The following is a 6,000-nucleotide window of genomic DNA, read 5'->3' as shown; positions in this document are numbered from 1 at the left end:
GAGGAACTGTCCACAGCCAGGAAGTTGGAAGAGTCTTAGGAATTCTGTGGAACAGTATGCCAGCATTGTCATGGCAACAGCTCCCTGGTGGGTCCAGGCTGCACTCCCATGCAAGGGAAGTGGTTCCCGAGTGCAGTGGGCATCTGAAGGAGGGGTTGCCAGGAAACAGAAGGAGCTAAGACCAGAGGCTTAGCCAGTGTCCCAACCCCATGGCCAGGAGAAGAAAACTGGCAAACCTGGTCCTGGAGAACAGAGTGCCCTTGACTCTGGGCCTAACCAAAGTCACCCACATGAGCAAATCTATTCCCAGTCTGTACTCTGGGTACTCCTCGGTGATGTGCTCAGATCTGGGCTACAGAGAACTTCCAGCTTCTAGAAACAAAAGTTAATAGAGTCTATCATTAGCTATGCCAGCATGCCCAAGCTGGGTTGTATGTGAACATCACTTGGAGAGCCTTATAAAGTGGTGATGCCCAGCTCCCACCTCCAGAATCATCTCCAGGAGATTCTATAGGAATCTTCTCAACCTTCCTAATGCTGTGACCTCATGTTGTGGTGATCCCCCACAACCAAAAGATTATTTTCATTGCTACCTCATAGCTGTAATTTTGCTACCGTTGCAAACTATAATGCAAATATCTGTGTTTTTTCCATGGTCTTACATGACCCCTGTGAAAGGATCATACAACCTTCAAAGGGGTTGTGACCCACAGGTTGAGAACCACTGTTTTTAGAATGTTAGCTAAGTGTGGGAAGCAACAGTGCAAGGGCAAGGTCAAAAGCTGTGCCCAAGAACTCACCTGGGGAACTTAAGAAAGAATGAAGAAGCATTCCAACTTGCCTCAGCTCACAAGCTTCTGAGTTGACCCCATAGCTTTTCCCCCCTGTGAGAGAGAATCTCATCTAGCAGAATGTGACCTTGTTCCTCCTCTCAAAGGCTGAGATTAGAAGTGTGCACCACCACACAGTTTCACACACACTGGGTGAGCGCACTACTACCGACAGATGGACGCACATGCAGCAAGGTCCCCAGTATCTGAATTTTCACAAGCTCTCCAGCAAACCTGGCGAGGTGCTGGTGGTGTGATGCGCCACTGCCCCAGTAAAACATAAAGCCAAGCTTTGTGGAGAGAAAAATCAGTCAGGATAGGGGTAGGGAGGTGGGGGGAGGGGAATTGCAGGCTTGCCAGGGCCTCCATTTACCCCCTGGGGTTGGATCTAGACCGGGATGCTGCCTGGAAGGTATTAAATTAAAAATATTTGTGTGGACCAGAAATGATCCTACGTGGATTATTTCTGGATGGCTTGATCTAATATCGGAGGTTACAAGAGGCTTTTGGAAGATTTTATTTTTCACCAAGACTGGAGTGAGAGCAGAGTTCAAGGTCCTCAGCAGCCTCATGAGCCTCTCAGGCAGCTAGCCAGCAGCCTCTGCCCACGGTGAGGGGGAAAAGCAGTGGGAGAAACTCATCGTAGCCTAAAGGCTCTAATCTGCTAAATGACCTGGTAAAGACACACAGCATCTATGAGTCTCTCTCCCTTGTATTATAAATACTTAATTTCCTTTTTAATCTTGTTCAGGTTGCAATGGTAATTTGAGCTCACTGTAGCTAATAAGTCAATGCCAAGATTTATAAAGAAAATCAATTCTCTTCCCACCCTCTTGCTCCATTCCCAGCCTCTTCTCCCAGGTAACCAATATTCAATCATCTCATTTAATTTCAGTTAGGAAATGAGTTGTTCCTACATAAATGAATTTGCCCAATAATCAAAATTGTTCATTTGACTCACAAACACTGGCAGCAACTTGAAGTCTTTTACCCCCAATAGATGAAGGTCCTTTAAGATATTCTTCAACAGTGAGTTGACTTTGAAAATGGATTAAATCAGGACTGGGCATAGTCCCATGGTAGAGCACATGCTTGGCATGCCTGGGGTCCTGGGTTTAATCTCTGGCACCAAGGCCAGGATGAATGCACAGTCATTGCTATGCTCTGTGCACATTCATAATACTGACATTTGAGTAAAGTCATATGGTTTTCAAGTCTCTCTCCCTGGAGGGTTTACTTTGATTGCCCAGTGGCCTGTAGGATATAGAAACCAGAGGTTCTGTTCCCCTTTACAGATGAGGAAACTGAGGCTCTCTCTAGGCAGTCAGAGCTAGGACTGGTATTAATGTTACTTATCCTTTAAGGTCAGTTTGGGACCTGGGACCTGCTTGCTCACCTCTGCCCCAGCTTTTCTCAAGGCTTTGTCCATCATGAATATCACCAACCTCTGTGTTTGTAATTTTTGAGTGTGGTGGTACAAGGAGTCAGTCCCAGAACCTCATGCATGTTATGCATGTGTTCTCCATCCACAGCTATTATCTATACTTAAGAGGCTAAGGATATAATTCTAGCTACTACACTTTAAATTAATTAATCAACTGATTTTGCAGGATTTGGGATTGAGCCTAGGGCTTTGTTCATGCTACGCAAGTGCTCTACCACTGAGCTATATCGCAAGCCCTTCTTAAAAACAAAAACCCACCTCTTTTATTAATATATATTAATTATACATACTAATGAATTTCATTATGACATTTTCATACCTAGGTGTAATGTATTTTGGTCCTGTTCGCCTATTACCTTTCTGGCCTTCCTTAGCGATTATTTGAACTGTTGATAGTGGCAGTGGGGAGCTTCACGGCACAGATTGGATTATGATCCCTATCTTAGTATAGGAAAGTGTTGATGTGTACATGAGCTGCCATCCAGATATGCCCCCTGTCCTCAGAAGAGAGGGTGGGTGTCAAGGGGACATAACTGTCATGCCAGGTTAGGTCAGAGGACTGGTGAGACATTGGAATTCTTTGCAATGTGTTAGAATCAGAGACAAGAGAGCTCAGAGGCCTTCCTATCTGAGAGAGATTGGTAGGGGAAAAGGGAACATGGATGTGCATGGGGCCCTCGGGTCCAGGGGTCCCCTGTGAAAGGAGGAATGAATGAGAAGGACTATGTCATGGGGAAAGAGGGGTATGGGAGGGAAGGTTTGGTGGAGGGGCAGAAGGTAGGTTAAAGGCTGGGGCCAGGTAGGGAGGATGGTACCCTTGAATCAAGTCTGTGTGGATAAGGACCAGGAGGTGCAAAGGCTGGGGGAAGGGTCTTCCTTGGGAGGAGGTGGTGGCAGGAGAGTTCTGGTCTGTAGGACTAAAGTCCAAGGAAGAAGGTAAATCAGAAGAGGAGCCATATTTAGCAGAAGAGGGGTCATCTTTAGGAGGCTGGTGAGGAGGCTTCTCATGGAGAAGAGAACCTGAAAGATGAGGCAAGCTGAATAAAGAGAGGAGCCATAGCTGACAGACTGAGGTGGGAGTACAGATAAAAACTTACATGCCAGGGAGCCTCGGCCTGCTCTCTATGGCACTGGAGGAAAAGTTCAAAGTCTCTTGGAATTTGGAAGTCAAAGGCGCCACATTCTGACTGATGTGGAGGAAGGGTGTCCCTGTTCTGTGGAGGTTTGGCATCCCCTGAGAGGAAGAGGGGTGTCTTCACAGGTTCTCTCAAGCACCTACTGTATGAACTGTGGAACTTTCCACTCAGTGCCAGGGTTTCTGAGAAGTCCAGCTTGTGGATGGTCAGAGTGGCAGAGCTTCCAGAGGAGGGAGAAAAGCCTCAAAACTCACCCAAAGTGGAATCAGCTGGTGGTGGATGTCGGGAATGCAACGAGATGGCCTCTGTCTGAGTTGCTCAGCATGGAGTTGGTGGTAGAGAAAGGTGATAGAGAGGAAAGCAGCAGAGGGGGGACCTACCAGAGAGTCCACACTCCGATTCTTCAAAGGAGCCACTGTCCTGATGGGCTTTTTGTCAGCTAGACATAAGAGCTGTCTGGGAAGAAGAACCTCAACTGAGAAAATGTCTCCATTAGATTGCCTGTAAGCAACTCTATTGGGCATTTTCTTGTGAGAGGGCCCAGCTCACTGTGGGCGGTATCACCCCTACCTAGGCAGGTGGTTTGGGGTTGTATAAGAAGGCAGGCTGAGCAAGCCAGTAAGCACCGTTGCTCCGTGGTCTCTGCTTCAGCTCCTGCCTCCAGGTTCCTGCCCTGAGTTCCAGTTCCTTCCTTCGCTTCCCTTCACGAAGGACTCTAAGCTGTAAGGTAAAATAAAGCTTTACCTTCCCAAGTTGCTTTTGATCATGGTATCCATCACAGTAATAACAACCAAAGAGAGCCACTGATGTATGTATGGTCAGCCAGAGCGAAGGAAAGACAGACAGGGAATCAGCAATGTTGAGGACAATGCAGATTTTTATTCTGGAGAAAAGCACAGCCAAGGAGGCATTTGGGGTAGGGATCAGAGCCCACCCCTGTCTGCTTACAGGGGCAGAAAAGGGAAAGGAATGGGGGTTGAAAGGTTCCCTTGGGGGCCAGTGGTTCCCATTTGTTAGGGGTACATAGAGATAGGTAACCAGGAGTAGTGAGTTAAGGAATGTGGGTGGTTGATGTACATCTCTAGAGGCAGCCATTATGGAGCTGGGTCATTATGGGGGAGGCAGGGCTAGGAATCCATGGAAAGAGGTTTCTTTAATTCTGGGAGCCCAGTTCAGTTTCTAGAACTATCACCATTAAACTAGAATGAAATGGAAGAGTTTTACAAAATGGTGTGACCATGGCTAACAGCTTGTGCCTTGTAGGCTGACTCCTTACAGGACATGGTTCTGTGAGATTTTGCAGCTTGGGGCAGTGGGCAGGGCAGCTGCTGTTCCCAATCAACAGGTCCCCATGTGGTAATCCCTGCAACTCTCCCAGTCTTACCTTCTGGTGACCACGGAAGGGCTTGGGAAACCTCTGTCTAGCAAAGGAAGCCTGACCGGGGGAGCCAAGAGGAGTGTCAAGCTACATTCTATTTCCTCACCCAGCTTGTCCTCAAAGGCACAAAAGAGTAAGGATGCTTTCCCTTGTGAATAAAAAAAAAAAAAAAAAAAAAAAAAAAAAAAACCCTACATTTTCCACTAAACCTTCTGCAAGGCTGACTAGCTGATTAGAAATTCAATGATAATGGAGAGGTTGGAATGTTTCAAGTCTAGAGTCAAATTATCTTGTGGCATTTTTAGTCTTCATAGTCGTTTATCGATCTCCTTTGTGTGTGAGTTAGCATCTCTGCAACCATTAGGTACATGCTTTGGAATTTACAGATAGACCTACCTACCCCTGCCAACCAAAATGCTGAGTGTCATCAAATAACAACCAAGGCTTATAGCAGAGATTTCCCCACTTGGCTTTAGTCCACCTACCTAATGTTTCTCCAGTATATTTTAAAAGTGTCTTTATTTACGACTTTCTTTATTCTGTTACCACAGAAGCTTCATCAAACTGGTATTACCATGATGGAACATGGAATTATGGGTAACCTAAATCTGTGTTCCCAGTCCCTGGTCATTCATATTTGGCTCCAGAATAAGCTATCTCTTGTCTCCTTTAAGGTAAGAATTCTTTTTGCACTGTCAACGTTCCTTACCTGCCAGGCCTGGAAGTTTCCATAGACAGTTCTGGCATTTTAATTCAGTGGCTTTAACCAAAACATTTCTTCTGGTCTGAATCTATCTCCACACACCCTAGATGATCCATGCCTTAGTCAATGTTTCTATTGCTGCAATGAAACACCATGACCAAAAAGCAATTTGGGGAGGAAAGGGTTTATTTGGCTTACACTTCCACATTGCTGTTCATTATTGAAGGAAGTCAGGACAAGAACTCAAACAGGGCAGGATCCTGGAGACAGGAACTGATGTACAGGCCATGGAGAAGTGCTGCTTACTGGTTTGCTTCACATGGCTTGCTCAGCCTGCTTCCTTATAGAATCCAGGACCACCAGCCCAGGGATGACATTACCCACCACGGGCTGGGCCCTCCACCATTGATCACTAATGCCTTATACCTGGATCTCATGGAAGCATTTCCTCAACTGAGGCTCCTTTCCCTCTGGTGACTCTAGCTTGTGTCAAGTTGATGCACAGTACA

The sequence above is a fragment of the Peromyscus californicus genome, unplaced genomic scaffold (genome assembly GCF_007827085.1).
Source record: "Peromyscus californicus insignis strain IS unplaced genomic scaffold, ASM782708v3 Scaffold_3__1_contigs__length_106647218, whole genome shotgun sequence".
NCBI lineage: Eukaryota > Metazoa > Chordata > Mammalia > Rodentia > Cricetidae > Peromyscus > Peromyscus californicus.
The sequence above is the reverse complement of the archived record's forward strand: the minus strand, read 5'-3'. Positions refer to the sequence as shown.